Raw genomic sequence first — 20,907 nt, forward strand, 5'->3', positions numbered from 1 at the left:
ATTTATTTTTTATTTAAGAATTTTTTTTGTTGTGTTTGTGTGTTGTTTTTATCCCACAGGCAGTTTTTTTTTTTTTTTTTTTTTGTAATTTTTTTTATGATTTTTTTAACTTTTTTGTTGTTTTTACATGTTTTTTTTTTTTTTTTTTTTTTTAATTTACATATACACCACCACCCCCCTCTTCGGAGGCAACTTTATTGTTGACAGCATTTTTTTTTTTTTTAATTATATTTTTCTTTTTTTTACTCCTGGGCAGGTTTTTTTTTATTTTTAGTTTTTTTATGTTTGTTTAGTGTTTTATTTTATTTTTATTTTTTTACTTTTTTTTGTGTGGTTTTTTTTTCCACCCCCAGGAAGTGTTTTTTATTTTTATTTTATTTGTTTATTAAATAATTTTTGTGTTTGTTTTTTTTTTATCCCACAGGCAGGTTTTTTTTTTAAATTTTATGATTTTTTTTTTTTTTTTTTAACTTTATGTTGTTTTTACATGTTTTTTTAATTTTTTAAATTTTTAAAAATTTTTAAATTTACATATACCGCCACACCCCCTCTTTGGAGGACAACTTGATTGTTAGTTACAGCATTTTTTTAACTTTTTTTTTTAACTTTTTTTTTACTCCCTGGGCAGGTTTTGTTTTATTTATATTTTTTTAGTTTTGTTTTTTGTGTTTCTTTTTTGTTTTTTTTTTTTTTTTTTTTTAACTTTTTTTTTTTTCCACCCCAGGAAGTGTTTTTTTATTATTTTTTATTAAAGACGTTTTTTTGCTTGTTTTTTTATCCACAGGCAGTTTTTTTTTTTAAACTTTTTGTATCATTTTTTTCTTTACTTTTAAACATTTTTTTAAATTAAATTTAAATTTAAATTTTTTTTTTCTTTTTTATTTACATATACCTGCACCACCCCTCTTCGGATGACAATTATTGTTAGTTACAGCATTTTTTTTTTTTTTACTCCTGGGCAGGTTTTTTTGTTTTATTTTTATTTTTAGCTTGTTTTTGTTGTTTCTTTTTTTGTTTGTTTGTTTTTTTCCACTCCAGGAATCGTTTTTTATTTTAGTTTTTTATTTAAAGACGTTTTTTTAATCCCCAGGCAGTTTTTTTTTTTTTTTTTTTTTTTAACTTTTTTATAATTTTTTTTTTTAACATGTTTTTTTTTTTATTTTTATTTATTTTTATTTACATATACCGCCACCACACCCCTCTTCGGAGGACAACTTATGTGTTAAGAATTTTTTTTGCATTTTTTGTTTTTTTTTTTTTATCCCTGGGCAGGTTTTTGTTTTATTTTATGTTTTTTATTTGTTTTGGTTGTTCTTTATTGTTTTTATTATTTTTTTTTTTTTACTTTTTCCACCCCAGGAAGTGTTTTTTTTTATTTTATTTTTTATTAAAGAATTTTTTTTGTTTGTTTTTTTTTATCCCACAGGCAGTAATTTTTTTCTTTTAACTTTTTTATGATTTTTTTTTTTACTTTTATTGTTTGTTTACTTTTTTTTTTTTTTGTTTTTTTAATTACATTACCCACCACCCACCCCCCCTCTTCGGAGGACAACTTTATGTTAGTTACAGCATTTTTTTTATTTTTTTTATTATTAAAAAAAAAAATTTTACTCCATGGGCAGTTTTTTGTTTTATTATTTTTTTTTAGTTTTGTTTTTTGTTGTTTCTTTATTGTTTTTATTTTTTTACTTTTTTTTTTCCACCCCCAGGAAGTGTTTTTTTAATTTATTTTTTATTTAAAGAATTTTGTTGTTTGTTTGTTGTTTTTATCCCACAGGCAGTTATTTTTTTCTTTTAATTTTTTTATGATTTTTTTTTTTACTTTTTTGTGTTTTTATATGTTTTTTTTTGGTTTTTTTTTTTTTTAATTTTTTTTACATTTTTAATTTATTTAATCACCGCCACCACCCCCCTCTCGGAGGACAACTTTATTGTTAGTTACAGCATTTTTTTTTTTTTTTTTTTTTTTTTTTTTTTTTTTTTTTTGTTTTTTTTTTTTTTTATTTTTATTTTTGTTTGTTTTTTGTGTTTGTTTTTTTGTTTGTTTTTTTTTAACTTTTTTTTTTTTTCCCCCCAGGAAGTGTTTTTTTATGTTATTTTTATTTAAAGACGTTTTTGCTTGTTTTTTTGTCACAGGCAGTTTTTTTTTTTTTATTTTACTTTTTAAATTTTGTTTTTTATTTTTAACATTTTTTTATTTTAATTTTTTTTTTTTTTTTTTTTTTTTTTTTTATTTAATATACCGCCACCCCCCCCTTCAGAGGAAACTTATGTTAGTTACAGCATTTTTTTTTTTTTTTTTTTTACTCCTGGGCAGGTTTTTTTGTTTTATTATATTTTTAGTTTGTTTTTTGTTGTTTCTTTTATTGTTGTTTGTTTTTTTTAACTTTTTTTTTTTTCCACCCCCAGGAAGTTGTTTTTTGTTATTTTTTATTAAAGACGTTTTTGCTGGTTTTTTGTCCCACAGGCAGTTTTTTATTTTTTTATTTACTTTTAACATTTTTTTTAATTTTTTTTAACATTTTTTTAAATTTTTATTTTAATTTTTTTTTTTAATTTTTTTTATTACATATACCGCACCACCCCCCTCTTCGGAGGACAACTTTATTGTTAGTTACAGCATTTTTTTTTTTTTTTTTTTTATCCTGGGCAGGTTTTTTTGTTGATTTTATATTTTTTAGTTTTGTTTTGTGTTTCTTTTATGTTGTTTTTTTTTTTTTAACTTTTTTTTTTTTTTCCACCCCAGGAAGTGTTTTTATTTATTTTTTATTAAAGACGGTTTTTTTGTTGTTTTTTGTCCCACAGGCAGTTTTTTTTTTTTTTTATTTTTAGTTTTTAACTTGTTTTTTTTTTTTTAACATGTTTTTTAATTTTTAATTTTTTATTTTTTATTTTTTATTTTATTTAACATATACCCGCCACACCACCCCCTTCGGGGACAACTTTATGTTAGTTACAGCATTTTTTTTTTTTTTTAATTATTTTTTTTTACTCCTGGGCAGGTTTTTTGTTTTATTTTATATTTTTTTTAGTTTTGTTTGTTGTTTCTTTTTTATTTTTTATTTTTATTTTTTTTTTTCCACTCCCAGGAATTTTTTTTATTTATTTTTAATTAAAGATGGTTTTTTGCTTGTTTTTTTTTTTATCCACAGGCGGCTTTTTTTTTTTTTTTTTAACTTTTTTATATTTCTTTTTTTTTTTTTTTTTTTTTTTTTTATTTACATTTTTTTTTTTTTTTTTTTTTTTTTTTTAATTACATATACCGCCACCACCACCCTTCGGAGGACACTTATTGTTAGTTACAGAATTTTTTTTTTTTTTTTTTTTACTCCGTGGGCAGTTTTGTTTTTTTTATGTGTTTTTTTATTTGTTTTTATTGTTTTTTTTTTTTATTGTTTTTATTTTTTTTTTTACTTTGTTTGTGGTTTTTTTTTCCACCCAGGAAGTGTTTTTTTTTTTTTTACTTTTTTTAGATTTTTTTATTTTGTGTTTACTTTTTTTTTGTTTTTTTTTTTGTTGTTCGTTGTAATTTTTTTACCCGCCACCTGAGATGGCCTCTGATTTTTCTGGGGAGACAATGCAGCCCCTTCCCTCCGCCGGAAGAGGAGGGCAGGGGGCTTCATGCAGGCCTGATTGGTCATGGGCCACCAGAAGCTAGAGGCAGAGGGAAGGGGGCCTCTGCCTCTGGCTCTGAGGTGGTCTATGACTGTCTAGGCAGACAACGGAACCCCTGCCTCCTCCTTGTGGAGGGCAGGGGGCTTCATGTCAGGCTTGATTGGTCGTGGGTCACCAGACAGCTAGGGGCAGAGGGAAGGGGGCCTCTGCCTCTGGCTCTGAGGTGGTCTATGACTGTCTAGGCAGACAACGGACCCCCTGCCCTCCTCCTCTTGTGGAGGGCGGGGCTGCATGTCAGGCTTGATTGGTCGTGGGTCACCAGACAGCTAGAGGCAGAGGAAGGGGGCCTCTGCCTCTGGCTCTGAGGTGGTCTATGACTTTTGGGCCGACAACGCATCCCCTGCTCTCCGCCAGAGGAGGAGAGCAGGGGGCTGCGTGTCCGGCCTGAATGCTCACTGGAGGACGGGGATGCCTTAACCCCAGTCATGGGGTCCAGGCAGCCACACTGTCTCTCCTTGGAGACGGTGCGGACAGGGGCAGGGGCCACCTGAACCCCAGTGATGGGGGTCAGGTGACCACACCGACTCCCATTTGGGGTCACATGAACCCCAGCGCTGGGGGGAAAGCGGCCACGGGGGATGGGGGACGCCTCAACCCCAGCGACTGGGGGAAGTCTACCAATCCCTCCCTTTGGGGGGACGGGGACTGCCTGAACCCCAGTGATGGGGCCCAGGCAGCCACACCGTCTCCCCTTGGAGATGGTGCAGACAGGGGCTGGGGCCACCTGAACCCCAGCGCTGGGGGGAAAGCGGCCACGGTGGATGGGGGGATGGAGGCCACGGAGGACGAGGGCCCCCTCAACCCAGTAATGGGAGGAAGGCGACCAATCCTTCCCTCCGGGGGGACGGGGGATGCTGGACCCATCACACCGTCTCCCCTTGGAGATGGTGCGGACAGGGGCTGGGGCCACCTGAACCCAGTAATTGGGGTCAGGTGGCCACACGACTCCAGTTGGGGCCACCTGAACCCCAGCGCTGGGGGGAAAGCGGCCACGGGATGGGGGGGATGGAGGCCACGGAGGACGAGGGCCCCTCAACCCCAGTAATGGGAGGAAGGCGACCAATCCTTCCTCCGGGGGGACGGGGGATGCCTGGACCCATACACCGTCTCCTTTGGAGCGGTGCGGACAGGGGTGGGGCACCTGAGCCCCAGTGATGGGGGTCAGGCGGCCATACGACTCCCATGGGGCCACCTGAACCCCAGCGCTGGGGGGAAAGCGGCCACGGTGGAGGGGGGGATGGAGGCCACGGAGGACGAGGGCCCCTCAACCCCAGTAATGGGAGGAAGGCGACCAATCCTTCCCTCCGGGGGGACGGGGGATGCCTGGACCCCATCACACCGTCTCCCTTGGAGAGGTGCGGACAGGGGCAGGGGCCACCTGAGCCCAAGTGATGGGGGTCAGGCGGCCATACCGACTCCCACTTGGGGCCACCTGAACCCCAGCGCTGGGGGGCAAGCGGCCACGGGGGACGGGGGCCGCTTCAACCCCAGCGCTGGGGGGAAAGCGGCCACGGGGGACGGGGGCCGCTCAACCCCAGCGCTGGGGGGAAAGCGGCCACGGGGGACGGGGGCCGCTTTAACCCCAGCGCTGGGGGGAAAGCGGACACGGGGGACGGGGGCCGCTTCAACCCAGCGACTGGAGGAAGGCTACCAATCCTCCCTCTGGGGGGTCAGGGGCTGCCTGAACCTCCGGGAACGGGTCCAGGCAGCTACACCGTCTCCTCTTGGAGACAGTGTACATGTTGCAGACAGGGGCGGGGGCCACCTGAACCTCATCCATCGGGGGATAGGGGCTCCTGGGTTCAACTTCAGCTGTAAAGTAAGAAAAAAAAAAGTCAACATGGAGGGAGAAATGATTTTTAATTTCAGTTCAAGGTAGATAAAGTTAGTGATTATTCAGTAAGTCCTGAAGTTTTAAGTGGAGGTTTAAGCAGTATCTGCTGAATCAGAATGACCTTCTTAAATTTTCATACATGTCAGTTTCGTCTTCCTTTGAACAAACTGGACAAATAACACCAAACGTTGTTTAGATAGAATCATCCAAGTGCACCACAGCGACCAGTAATTTTACAGAAAAACCTGTTTAACTATCATCAAGTACAAATATTTGAATGATTCAGTAAAGGAGAGAATAGTTTGAGTTTGATTAAGTAATCTTAAATGGTTTACAGCAGCTTTTTATCACTTTGAGTCCTATTTTAATGGTTATTAGATGAACTGACTAATTTCAGTTTAGTTTTTCTTCATTATCCTTTAGTTTTATCTAAAACTTGCCAGATTATTTAATAAATGTCACTTTTTCATCAGTTTTTCTGTATATTTGGATGAATTGAGGGATTTTGAATGATTTACTGTGATTTATATGAGTTTTATGTATCTCTAATCCATTCTTCCAAATATTTTTCAGTTTATCTTTAATACTTTGAGTTTTACTAAATCATCTGACAAGGTTTACATCAGTTTCATGACTTTTAGTCCTATTTACATTGTTATTTAGATGAACTGACTAGTTTTAATTCAGTTTTCTTCAATAGTAGTCTTAGTTTTATCTCAAATTTGCCAGATTACTGAATAAATCTCACATTTTCATTTAGATAGAATCATCCAAGTGCACCACAGCGATCCAGTAATTTTACAGAAAAACCTGTTTAACTATCATCAAAGTACAAATATTGAATGATTTCAGTAAAGGAGAGAATAGTTTGAGTTTGATTAAGTAATCTTAAATGGTTTACGGCAGCTTTTTTATCACTTTGAGTCCTATTTTAGTGGTTATTTAGATGAACTGACTAGTTTCAGTTTAGTTTTTCTTCAATAGTAGTCTTAGTTTTATCTAAAACTTGCCAGATTACTGAATAAATCTCACATTTTCATCAGTTTTCCTCATTTTCAGTATTATTTAGATGAATGGAGTGATTAACCCTGCAATAAACCATATCGCCTTGTGGGAAAAATAAAGGCATATTTTATCTCATCTTATTATCTTATCTGATCTTACTTTGAATGAGTTCTGCTTTGGATTTGTCTCAGTTTTATGTAAACCTAGTCGATTTTTCCAAATATAACATGGTTTTTCTACAATATTTTGAGTTTTATACATAATCTGACAAGGTCTGGCAAACCTGGACAACAACACCAAACGTTTGTTTAGGTATAATCATCCAGTGCACCATAGCAATCAAATAACATTACAGCAAAACCTGTTTAACTAGAATCAAAGTACAAATATTTGAATGATTTCAGTAAAGGAGTGGATAGTCTGAGTTTAAGTCATCTTAAATGGTTTACAGCAGCTTTTTATCACTTTGAGTCCTATTTAATTGTTATTTAGATGAAATGACGAGTTTCACTTCAGTCTTTCTTCAATATCATTTAGTTTTATCTAAACTTGCCAGATTATTGAATAAATCTCATATTTCATCAGTTTTACTCCGCTTTTTAGTATTATTTAGATGAACTGACTAGTTTGAATTCAGTTTCTCTTCAATATCAGTCTTAGTGTTATCTAAAATTTGCCAGATTATTGAATGAATGTCACTTGTTCATCAGTTTTACTCGCTTTTTGATTATTATTCAGATGAAATTAGTGGGTTGGATGACTTTGCTTAGTGTTATGTAAAACTAATCAATTCTTCCAAATATAACTCAGTTTATCTACAATTTTTATTTCTAGTAAATAAGATGACATGGTTTGCAACAGTTTTTCATCTTTTATCTTACTTTAAAGGTGGGGGGGAGATGTTTCCTGGAGCTTTTTACTATATTGCTTAAAATCCCCTTCACACCTCGATTACAACCAAATAATTAAATGCTCTGACACCAAAAAAAAAAAAATTAAGTCACCTGTGGAAGGGACAGGACTGAAAAAACACCATGCAATCATTTTAAGCGTCCAATTGAAATGATTGAACGGTGATATGTCTATTAAACTCAACTGCCATTTGTCCCTCCCCCTCCGTGCGTACCCTGTTGTGCAGAATCGTGCGTTCTGAGCTGGAGCCGGTGTTGTGCCAAGGTATGTATCCCGCTAAGGAGTGTATCCCCTGGCCGCGGGAGCGTACATTCATTCAGTGAGGGTGGAACTGTGACACTGTGCTATAACTCACCTAAATATAAGGTCAGTAGTCATATTTGCATTGTGTGAATCTTTGTTTAAATGCTCTAGTTTTATCCACGGGGTTTTGCAGAGTAAGACTCGGCTCTTCAATCAAACTAAAGGCATTAATTTGTATGTGTTATTGAATGTGTTACTGATTAAACTACATTGAAATCATGCTGAGATCAGTTTGTGTGGTCTAAACGTTAGGTAATGCACTTACAACGCAGGGGATCGACATCCGAATCCGACTGGCCCTAATAAAGTGTTCTGAGCTACAGTAGTGTAAGAAAAGTGCGATAAATGCAACAGTATCATTTAATTGATTGAATTTTTCTGATATAATGCAAACATGTATTTCTGCTTTCTGATGACCTGACAAATAATTTTAGAATCCAAGAATTTGTATTGAATAAAATAAAGTCTGCTGTTCATCCACCCATTATCTTCGCTTCTTCCGGGGCCGAGTCGCGGGGGTAACAGTCAGAATTGTTGTGATTATTTGCTGGCCTCAATGGAAGCTACATGATTTCATGTGATGTGATGGACAGGTGAGGCTGACCATCAGCTGGTTAATTCTGTCTATAATTCAGACTATACCAAGTAACTGTAGTGAATATGGGCAGCTTAGTTACAGGGGGGTCACATATTACTTCAGAGCATCCCAGGTGAGGCCTGACCAGTGTGCTATAATTCATCAGATGTTTTTGATTTATTAAAAAGTTACCTAACTAAAGCGGACACATGAAAAGAGAATGAGAAGGCACGTTCCCTTTATGTGTTTTACAGATGATCTCACAGACACGTCACTTCGGGGGAAGAGGAGCACAACTCCAACCAGAGTTGGGCAATAAAAAATTAAATTAAAGAACTACAAGTTATGAATATGAAATGTTTGCTATAAAGATACTGGCAATTGTCTTGGCTTCCCCTGTGCTACCCCAAATTCTAATTTCTATGCTAGAGCCAACATTTTAATGCATGCACTGTAAGCCCAGACTTTGCATTTAGTAAAATGCTTTAATTACAATGAACTTAAATGATTTAAGTTTTACTACATTATTATAAAATGTTAAGTATATTCTACTAATTGTAGACATAGTGGAAAGTATGAAAAAGTTTAAGTTGAATAGATTTGAATCACTAAGTTTTAGTCATGACCACACCTTTTTATCTCCGCATTGCATTGTGGGCATGTTGTTAAAAATGTGTTATTTTATGTGCAGGGGTTCAGTGGGGTTGTGGTGTTAGTGTTAATTTGGATTTAATGTGTGTATGGCAATGTTTATTGACCTTTTTGTTGTTTGTTTTTGTAGAGAGCTGACATGACTGAGAGCCATAAGCCGAACAATGGCTTTCCTGTTCATCTAAGCATGTTACTGAGCAACATAAATCTTATCTTTTCCCAAATTAAACCACTCCCAGATCTGGCAAGTTATCAGAACTTACTTCCTTCCAAACTTCCATCATGCTACATATATAGAGTTGAGTAATTATAAAAGTAGTTAATTTTGCAAAAGGTTTTAATTTACATCAACTTGGAATTGAGTACAATTAACTGATAATACTAAGTCTAATGACTGAACAAAATAATTAACATGCAACAAATTTTAAGTTAAATTAACTGGGCATTTAGTGTGTTGTACTTAAAACAGCAATTCCATTCAAATCAAGCATTAGGTTTAACACACTCAAGTTTTCTTTACTCATACTTACATTTTTTAAGGCAACGGGTTAACTACAGATTTTTTAAGTCAACTCACCTTTTCGCTCTTACAGTGTGGATTTCAGCCACACTGTTATGCTCAAACATCTATCAGCAATAACACTATTTTAAACCTGTTTGTATGTTTGCCAGATTCAGTGTGACAATTACTTGCGGTGGTTCCATCCTATGTGTCAACGGGTCTCCAGCTGACAAAGACTTTCTGTGTCTGGCCTGCATTGCAGGATAGGTGCACTGTCTGTGTTTAATCGAGAAAAGTGCACTTCATTTAGCTGTTTCCCACCATTTGTGTTGTTTAAAAGTTGCATTATTGGATTATTAATGTAGGTAATATTTAATAAGTAAGTTCTATTTATTTGTATTTTAAAGTAATTTAAAAATGTTTTTCTTCCTGTTAATTCTACATCTTTATAAATGCAATCTGCAAAAAGATGCTCTGAAATAATATGTGAGCCCCCTGTAACTCAGTCTATGAAAGAGGAAAGCTGCCCATATTCCCTACAGTTACTTGGTATGGTCTGAATTATAGACAGAATTAACCTCTTGATGGTCAGGCTTCACCTGTCCATCACAGGGGGGAGACTTTATTTATTCAATACAAATTCTTAGATTATAGAATTATTTGTCAGATCATCAGAAAGCAGAAATACATGTTGTATTCTATCAGAAAATTTCAATCAGATTAAATGATACTGTTGCATTTCTAACACTTTTCTTACACTACTGTAGCTCTGAACGCTTTATTAGGAACAGTTGGAATTCAGACGTCCATCCCCTCCGTTGTCATGGCATTACCTAACCTGTTACAGAGTGGCAACATTATGAAGGACGCACAACACCAGATGAATGCAAAAACAGGCATTTATTCATAAAAACAAGAAGAAAAAAAAAAAAAAACAGCAAAAAGCTGTGTGATGGTGAATCTTCCGGTGAGCTGATGAAAGGACACAGTCCAGTCGGAATTCGGACGTCGATCCCCTCCGATGTCAGAGCATTACCTAACGTTTAGACCACACAAACTGATCTGAGCAGGATTTCAATGCAGTTAATCAGTGACAAGTTGAATAACACGTACAAATTAAAGCCTTTAGTTTGACTGAAGAGCCAAGTCTTACTGTGCAAAGGCCCGTGGATAAAACTAGAGCAGTCAAACACAGATTCAAACAATGCAAACAGGACTACTGACCTTAGATTTAGGCCGGGACCACAGCCGGACCCGGGACCGGGCTAATTATTGGACCTGTATTTTCTAAATGTAGCTCACTCAAAACGTTTTCTAGCATCTCTAACATCTCCTGACCCACCTTTAAGTGTTATTTTAATAAAATGACAAAATTAGTGCTCTTACTTTTTCATGTTGGTAATTTACTGCTGGTCGTCAGCTCGTGCAGTTCGAAAAGAGAACGTGCCAAACCGTCCAACGTTTTATAGACCCTTTGCACCTATGCACCTACGTCACACTTATCACGTGACTAGGGGTTCAGCGCCATGGTGAAGGCAAATGCAACACAACAAACAAACGAATGAGCGACGGATTATGGCTACCAGCACTGAAAATAAAGTGTTGGAGTAGTCCTGCGAAGTGACTCATTACTGGACGGCAGGCAAGAAAGAACGCTATCTGGAGCAGCTAGCGATAGCAGGGCTAGCTACCGACCCTTCTCCCTCCGATGTGTTTACGGATGGAGCAAAATCCTCCAGTCTACCGGAGTTTAAAGCACACGATCTGCACCAATGTTCTAAATGAAGTGTCCCCATACACAGGTGCAGATCTAAAAGCATGCAAAAGTCTGGATGATCCCAGTTTAGTCTCAGGTTAGATTACAGAGTCGCTGTACTGCGCTCACGGCAGAGGAATGGATTTCATAATGGTAAATGAAAGATAGAGCTAACGTTAGCTAGAGCTGTGTATGTTTTTATCTGGTTTTCCCCCAGCATGCCATCAAAACTCAAATAGACTGTAAGCAAAAGCAGCTCTAACTACTAACGGTGTAATACAGGGGTCACTAACACGGTGCCCGCGGGCACCAGTGTCCTGCCCCCCTCCTGAGATGAAACGGTCAACTAGCTGCCAATCAAACTTTAGAGCTGGTTTGTTGCCTGTCATTGGAGAGGGGCGGGGCCCAGAATGAGCCAGATGCCAGGCAGGAAGTGGGTTTAGACCCGCAACGATGTGGGCTGAATATAGCCAAGGAGTTATTTTCACCAACGATGAGGCACGGACTTCTGTTTGACAAATGTGAAAGACAAATGTGTGGTGTGTGTGGTGGTGTGTGTGTGTGTGCGGGTGGTGGTGTGTGTGATCTGCGGCGCGTTCTGGAAGTCAGTAAAAGATGCAACGTGGAGCGGAACTTCACCAAAGTTCACAGCAACTTTTCTGGAGTCTCCAGTGGGAATCAGCCACCCGTGAAGAGAAGGTAAAAGAGCTGAAAACTAAAGTCCAAAAACAACAGTCCATGTTCACTAAACTGACCAAGGCCAGCGCTTCAACAGAGGCATCAGTAAAGTGGGTCACATCCTGGACAAGCGCAAACATATGTACACTATCTGCGCATGCGCTCAGACAGCTGGAGTCGGACCTGAACAGGTGCCTCTGCGTTTGACTCCAGTGTGAGGACTCTGTAGAAGTGACGAAGATGGTGAATTTATGTGCACAAAGTTCTGGTTTTAATTAATATGTTTTGACAGCATATGTGAATTTAGAAAAGGTCAAATCCTTCAGAAATACAGAGCATATGCTGGTGAAGTTTTATTGTGTGAGTGACAACGTTCCTTTTCACAATTTGAGTACTAAAAATGCACATACAGTGTGTATTATTTGTTTTTAGTAATTCTATAAAAATATGCAGGATTGTTCCATTTCATAATTTTTGACATAGTATTAAAATATTTAGGAATACAGCATGCAAATGCTTGTATTTGTTTTTTTTCTACTTTTGATTTTCTTAATTAAAGTAAAATAATAGTTTCATGTTAACACTTTTTAAGTATTGTAAATGTTAAAACAAAGATATATAAATAAATAAAATAAATGAAGAGCACAATGTTACAATGTTGTTCTGTTTGGTTTTAATTGACCTGTGTCCTGTTGCTATTTTATATTTACTGTTAAATGTCTGTAGGTGGAAGCAGAGTTTACTTGCATCACCACTGTCCCACTGAGATCAAACTTCATGCAACAGCTGGATCATCACCTACACAGCTGATGACCATCTTCAGAAAGAAAGGAGGAGCCGTAGGACTACAAATAAGGAATATCATGAGAGACTTGGATAAGGTATTTTTATTTCATTCATTATACACAAATCTGCTCTTCAGTATAAATATTTTTTTAAATAAAAATAGCTGGGCACTTGTTGGGGCCTTAGGACTGCGAAACAGCTGCGGGTATATTATTGCAAAAGCATTGCTTACTTATGGTATAACAGTGATGATCTGTAGTAATAATTGCTATATGATGCAATAACAATAACCTCATACATTCCCCTTGTTCGCTGCTGTAGACTGATGCTGTTGAAACAAGAAGAGCCTGCGTGCTCAAAGCACTCATGGTCTACCTCAATGAAGACCCTGACCATCTCATTCAAGAGTATATGGTAAGTATTCTGTCCTCTGGTTTCTCCATAATAAAAATCCCTTCAGTGAAATCGCATTAATAGCAGTTTGTCGACTATTACATTATATTATTATTATTTGTATTGAAGGTTGGTACTTTAATGATGGTGCTTTCTGATGGTATATGTAACTGGTTTATTTTTTTTCTGTTTGAGGATGTTGAAGACAACCAGAGGGGCTATGGGCCAGACAGTCCTGGGAATTTTGCCATCAAGGTTGAAGGTGCAGAGCCCACAGATATGCTGACAGATGGAATAATCATGGAAGGGGTGGATGTGCTCATGACTTGGTAACATTGCAAATGCTGTCGCCATTTTGTTTGGCCTCATGTACTCACTTGACTTGAGCTATCCAACCAACCTGAAGTATATACTTGAGGTTCTGCAAAAACTTATCATGGAGCTAGATGGCAACAAACTCTCAACGAAGGCACAAGTGCTAAAGAACAAACTGTTTGAAGGAACATCTTAGACAGGTTTTGTGTTGTCTTTGGATCTGCATGTTGAACTGTGAAGAATGGACTCAATGTTGCAGATCGGATGCCTAAATGTTTAACAGACTTTCACAAAAGGAACATAACACAACCTCACAAAATACAAATGAGAAGTTGCAGAGATCAACAGTGAGAATGGAGAGTGAGAGACAAGGAGAAATGGAGAGTGATAGGGGAATATTGATAGTTGTAGCAATGAGGATAGAGAATCAAAACATCAACATTTGGTCACAGCACCACAAACAAAATTTCCAAGTTCCCCGCCATAAGATTTGGCAACGTTTGTGGAAAATGCCTTTTCCTCATGACCGTGGTGGATAGTTTTTGGGGTTTTTTTTAGTTCATGTGTTAATTCTGGAGACCTCTGTGCACTTTTTGTTTTACTCCTACAGTGCTGAAGTGGCAAGAAGCAAAATATTTTGAGTGCTTTTACTTAACAAAAATGGGTTTACTTTACTCACGATTCATATTACACTAGGTTTCACTGTGTTCAGAATTGTGAGGGATTCAGCTTTTATTCTGCTTTTTGGTGCTTCATTTGGTTTTGCAGGTCTTCTTAAGATATATTGTTTTCATGGGCACTTTCTAAAAACTATATTAAAAATTCTATAACAAAGGGGAATAACATGTTGAAAAAATGTTGTTTGTGGTTTAAAATATTTGTGATATCTGTACAATAAATGTTTTCACAGAACAAAATATTGTATTTGATTTTTATTTAACTACATTGTGTGGAAATTGTTGACATAACTAGGTCTAGTAAATCCAACATAAATTCACCACTTTAATACAATGAAACATAAGTATTGCTTATTCAAGGCAGTTAAGTTGGAACTACAAGGAGGTTCAATTGGTTTTACTTAATGTAGTTGAGTAAAAGTTGCGTTAGTGAGTGTTGGCTACTGTAATAATTTGTTTGAACATAACTCGGTTATATGGAAATTGTTGACATAACTATCATATGTAATTGAACAAATCAATTTTTGAGTGTGGAGTTTATGTTCACAATCCAGCCAAAAGTGACCCCTTTCTGATCCTTTTGTTCACATGTAACTCAGATCTGTTATTGTCATAAATGTGAAAACCACAAATCACATGGGCGAATTTCTATTGAACTAAAATGACACTTACAGACTACAGTAGAGTCAATTTCAGCATGATGTGCAGAGTAGCAGAGTGAAAATTCAGTTATGTTAAACATGATGTGAATATTTCAGAGAAAACAAGAACTAAATAAGTGCTGTGATTAAAAATGTGCATTCAGTATTCTAATTTTAACCCTTTCATGCATGAATTATAACAACCTTAGTTCACAACAAAAAACAATTAGATTGGGTTTTTTTTTTTCCATGGATGTACAAAAATGTCCACCCAGCTACACCATGAATTTTATTCTTGAAGCAAAGAAACATGTATTTAAAACCCAATATCATAAGTGATATGAAAACAGTGAAATGAAACCATGTTTAATGCAGCTAATCTGATGTTTTCTCACATTTTAACATATTCTAATACTAATTATTTCTCACTTCATGGAGATAATATGCAAAAAAAAAAAATAAAAAAAAAACAATTGATTTCCACGCAAGAACCAATCAAGAACAGCAAAGTTACATAATGGTATGAATTGCAGTTTATAAGATGATGCATAAGCGTCCACTGTGTTGGCTGATATGGAACTAAAACCACTAAACCCATGAATAAGAGAACAGCTGGAGAGAACTGTCCACTGTGTGACCACTATGCATGAAAGGGTAAATGTTAGATGCGTGATGATGTGATGTTTGGAAAAAGAAAATAAAAAATGTAAGTCAAAAAAAGTATATTCAGTCAGATTCTCCACTTGACTTTTGTTTCTGCTCTGGATGCATCCATTTCTGAATCCTCGCCACACCCATGTCATCTAAAGGTGTTTATACTCTGAACTGTACACATGACTGTGTGTAGATAGTAGAAAGGCAGCCACTTCAACAACAGAGCTAATACTGTAGGCTACTTATGACAGCCACTAACATTATTACACAGTGTTAGTTAATTAGAGCTGCTTTTGCTTACAGTCTATTTGAGTTTTGATGGCATGCTGGGGGAAAACCTGTTAAAAACATACACAGCTAGCTAGCTAACGTTAGCTGTATCTTTCCTTTACCATTATGAGATCCATTCCTCTGCCGTGAGCGCAGTACAGCGACTCTGTAATCTAACCTGAGACTAAGAACTGGGATCATCCAGATTTTGTATGCTTTTAGATCTGCACCTGTGTATGGGGACACTTCATTTAGAACATAATGGTGCAGATCGTGTGCTTTAAACTCGGTAGACTGGAGGATTTTGCTCCATCCGTAAACACATCAGGAGGGAGAAGGGTCGGTAGCTAGCCCTGCTATCGCTAGCTGCTCCAATAGCGTTCTTTCTGCCGTCCAGTAAGGTGAGTCACTTCGCAGGACTACTCCAACACTTTATTTTCAGTGCTGGTAGCCATAATCCGTCGCTCATTCGTTGTTTGTTGTGTTGCTTTTGCCTTCACCATGGCGCTGAACCCCTAGTCACGTGATAAGTGTGACGTAGGTGCATAGGTGCAAAGGGTCTATAAATACGTTGGACGGTTTAGCACGTTCTCTTTTCGAACTGCACGAGCTGACGACCAGCAGTGATTAACAACATGAAAAAGGTAAGAGCACTAATTTTGTCATTTTATTAAAATAACACTTAAAGGTGGGTCAGGAGATGTTAGAGATGCTAGAAAACGTTTTGAGTGAGCTACATTTAGAAAATACAGGTCCAATAATTAGCCCGGTCCCGGGTCCGGCTGTGGTCCCGGCCTAAATCTAAGGTCAGTAGTCCTGTTTGCATTGTTTGAATCTGTGTTTGACTGCTCTAGTTTTATCCACGGGCCTTTGCACAGTAAGACTTGGCTCTTCAGTCAAACTAAAGGCTTTAATTTGTACGTGTTATTCAACTTGTCACTGATTAAACTGCATTGAAATCCTGCTCAGATCAGTTTGTGTGGTCTAAACGTTAGGTAATGCTCTGACATCGGAGGGGATCGACGTCCGAATTCCGACTGGACTGTGTCCTTTCATCAGCTCACCGGAAGATTCACCATCACACAGCTTTTTGCTGTTTTTTTTTTTTTCTTCTTGTTTTTATGAATAAATGCCTGTTTTTGCATTCAGTCTGGTGTTGTGCGTCCTTCATAATGTTGCCACTCTGTAACAGGTTAGGTAATGCCATGACAACGGAGGGGATGGACGTCTGAATTCCAACTGTTCCTAATAAAGCGTTCAGAGCTACAGTAGTGTAAGAAAAGTGTTAGAAATGCAACAGTATCATTTAATCTGATTGAAATTTTCTGATAGAATACAAACATGTATTTCTGCTTTCTGATGATCTGACAAATAATTCTATAATCTAAGAATTTGTATTGAATAAAGTAAAGTCTCCCCCCTGTGATGGACAGGTGAAGCCTGACCATCAAGAGGTTAATTCTGTCTATAATTCAGACCATACCAAGTAACTGTAGGGATATGGGCAGCTTTCCTCTTTCATAGACTGAGTTACAGGGGGTCACATATTATTTCAGAGCATCTTTTTGCAGATTGCATTTATAGAAAGATGTAGAATTAACAGGAAGAAAAACATTGTTAAATTACTTTAAAATACAAATAACAGAACTTACTTATTAAATATTACCTACATAATAATCCAATAATGCAACTTTTAAACAACACACAAATGGTGGGAAACAGCTAAATGAAGTGCACTTTTCTCGATTAAACACAGACAGTGCACCTATCCTGCAATGCAGGCCAGACACAGAAAGTCTTTGTCAGCTGGAGACCCGTTGACACATAGGATGGAACCACCGCAAGTAATTGTCACACTGAATCTGGCAAACATACAAACAGGTTTAAAATGGTGTTATTGCTGATAGATGTTTGAACATAAAGTGTGGCTGAAATCCACACTGTAAGAGCAGAAAAGGTGAGTTGACTTAAAAAATCTGAGGTAATCCGTTGCCTTAAAAAAAGTAAGTAATGAGTAAAGAAAAGTTGAGTGTATTAAACCTAAATGCTTGATTTGAATGGAATTGCTTTTAAGTACAACACACTAAATGCCCAGTTAAATTAACTTAAAATTTGTTGCAATGTTAATTATTTTGTTCATCATTAGACTTAGTATTATCAGTTAATTGTACTCAATTCCAAGTTGATTAAATTAAAACCTTTTGCAAAATAACTACTTTGTATAATTATTCAACTATATATTGTAGCATGATTGGAAGTTTGGAAGGAAGTAAGTTCTGATAACTTGGACTGGGAGTGTTTATTTAGGAAAAGATAAAGATTTATGTTACTCGAAACATGCTTAGATGAACAGGAAAGCCATTGTTCGGCTTATGGCTCAGTCATGTGCAGCTCTACAAAAATAAAAACAAACACAAAAAGGTCAATAAACATTGCCATACACACATTAATCCAAATTAACACTAACACCACAACCCCACTGAACCCCTGCACATAAAAATAACACATTTTTAACAACATGCCCCCACAATGCAATGCGGAGATAAAAAGGTGTGGTCATGACTAAAACTTAGTGATTTAAATCCATTCAACTTAAACTTTTTCATACTTTCCACTATGTCTACAAATTAGTAGAATATACTTAACATTTTATAATAATGTAGTAAAACTTAAATCATTTAAGTATTGTAATTAAAGCATTTTAGTAAATGCAAAGTCTGGGCTTACAGTGCATGCATTAAAATGTTGGCTCTAGCATAGAAATTAGAATTTGGGGTAGCACAGGGAAGCCAAGACAATTGCCAGTATCTTTATAGCAGAATACATTTCATATCATAACTTGTAGTTCTTTAATTTAATTTTTATTACCCACTCTAGTTGGAGTTGTGTTCCTCTTCCCCGCAGAAGTGACGTGTCTGTGAGATCATCTGTAAAAACAGATAAAGGGAACGTGCCTTCTCATTCTCTTTTCATGTGTCCGCTTTAGTTAGGTAACTTTTAATAAATCAAAAATACATCTGATGAATTATAGCACACTGGTCAGGCCTCACCTGGGATGCTCTGAAGTAATATGTGCCCCCTGTAACTAAGCTGCCCATATTCACTACAGTTACTTGGTATGGTCTGAATTATAGACAGAATTAACCAGTTGATGGTCAGGCCTCACCTGTCCATCACATCACATGAAATCATGTAGCTTCCATTGAGGCCAGCAAATAATCACAACAATTCTGACTGTTACCCCCGCGACGGCCCCGGAAGAAGCGGAAGATAATGGGTGGATGAATAGCAGACTTTATTTTATTCAATACAAATTCTTGGATTAAAATTATTTGTCAGGTCATCAGAAAGCAGAAATACATGTTTGCATTATATCAGAAAAATTCAATCAAATTAAATGATACTGTTGCATTTATCGCACTTTTCTTACACTACTGTAGCTCAGAACACTTTATTAGGGCCAGTCGGAATTCGGATGTCGATCCCCTGCGTTGTAAGTGCATTACCTAACGTTTAGACCACACAAACTGATCTCAGCATGATTTCAATGTAGTTTAATCATAACACATTCAATAACACGTACAAATTAAGCCTTTAGTTTGATTGAAGAGCCGAGTCTTACTCTGCAAAACCCCGTGGATAAAACTAGAGCATTTAAACAAAGATTCACACAATGCAAATATGACTACTGACCTTATATTTAGGTGATTATAGCACAGTGTCACAGTTCCACCCTCACTGAATGAATGTACGCTCCCGCGGCCAGGGGATACACTCCTTAGCGGGGATACATACCTTGGCACAACACCGGCTCCAGCTCAGAACGCACGATTCCTGCACAAACAGGGGTACGCACGGAGGGGGGGAGGGACAAATGGCAGTTGAGTTTAATAGACATATCACCGTTCAATCATTTCAATTGGCGCTTAAAATGATTGCATGGTGTTTTTTCAGTCCTGTCCCTTCCACAGGTGACTTAATTTTTTTTTTTTTTGGTGTAGAGCATTTAATTATTTGGTTGTAATCGAGGTGTGAAGGGGATTTTAAGCAATAAGTAAAAATGCTCCAGGAAAACATCTCCCACCCCCCTTTAAAGTAAGAGGTAAAAGATGAAAAAACTGTTGCAAACCATGTCATCTTATTTACTAGAATAAAATATTGTAGATAAACTGAGTTATATTTGGAAGAATTGATTAGTTTTACATAACACTAAGCAAAAGTCATCCAACACCACTAATTTCATCTGAATAATAATCAAAAAGGCGAGTAAAACTGATGAACAAGTGACATTCATTCAATAATCTGGCAAATTTTAGATAACACTAAGACTGATATTGAAGAGAAAACTGAATTCAAACTAGTCAGTTCATCTAAATAATACTAAAAAAGCGGAGTAAAACTGATGGAAAATATGAGATTTATTCAATAATCTGGCAAGTTTAGATAAAACTAAATGATATTGAAGAAAGACTGAAGTGAAACTCGTCATTTCATCTAAATAACAATTAAAATAGGACTCAGAGTGATAAAAAGTGCTGTACGAACCATTAGATGACTTAAACTCAGACTATCCACTCCTTACTGAAACATTCAAATATTTGTACTTTGATTCTAGTTAAACAGGTTTTGCTGTAATGTTATTTGATTGCTATGGTGCACATGGATGATTATACCTAAACAACGTTGTGTTTGTTGTCCAGGTTTGCCAGACCTTGTCAGATTATGTAATAAAACTCAAATATTGTAGAAAAACCATGTTATATTTGGAAAAATCGACTAGGTTTTACATAAAACTGAGACAAATCCAAAGCAGAACTCATTCAAAGTAAGATCAGATAAGATAAGATAAGATGAGATAAAATAGCCTTTATTTTTCCCACAAGGCGATATGGTTTATTGCAGGGTTAAATCAACTCCATTCATCTAAATAATACTGAAAAGATGAGGAAAACTGATGAAAATGTGAGATTTATTCAGTAATCTGGCAAGTTTTAGATAAACTAAGACTACTATTGAAGAAAAAACTAAACTGAAACTAGTCAGTTCATCTAAATAACCACTAAAATAGGACTCAAAGTGATAAAAAAAGCTGCCGTAAACCATTAAGATTACTTAATCAACTCAAACTATTCTCTCCTTTACTGAAATCATTCAAATATTTGTACTTTGATGATAGTTAACAGGTTTTTCTGTAAAATTACTGGATCGCTGTGGTGCACTTGGATGATTCTATCTAAATGAAAATGTGAGATTTATTCAGTAATCTGGCAAATTTGAG

The 20,907-nt window shown here is 36.6% G+C and overlaps 2 long non-coding RNA genes across 2 annotated transcripts; one reads left to right on the forward strand and one right to left on the reverse strand.

The window, feature by feature from the left end:
* Positions 1-7,903: 7,903 nt before the first annotated feature.
* LOC115430383 (uncharacterized) lies at positions 7,904-16,934 on the reverse strand. Its single transcript, XR_003936928.1, has 3 exons — positions 16,856-16,934; positions 14,058-14,061; positions 7,904-7,989 (listed from the first exon to the last, which is right to left on the reverse strand). It is a non-coding gene; the product is annotated as an uncharacterized LOC115430383 (long non-coding RNA).
* On the forward strand, positions 10,185-19,185 carry LOC115430384 (uncharacterized). The gene is made up of 3 exons (XR_003936929.1): positions 10,185-10,263; positions 12,000-12,003; positions 19,128-19,185. It is a non-coding gene; the product is annotated as an uncharacterized LOC115430384 (long non-coding RNA).
* Positions 19,186-20,907: the final 1,722 nt, after the last annotated feature.

The sequence above is a fragment of the Sphaeramia orbicularis genome, chromosome 12, assembly GCF_902148855.1.
Source record: "Sphaeramia orbicularis chromosome 12, fSphaOr1.1, whole genome shotgun sequence".
Lineage (NCBI taxonomy): Eukaryota > Metazoa > Chordata > Actinopteri > Kurtiformes > Apogonidae > Sphaeramia > Sphaeramia orbicularis.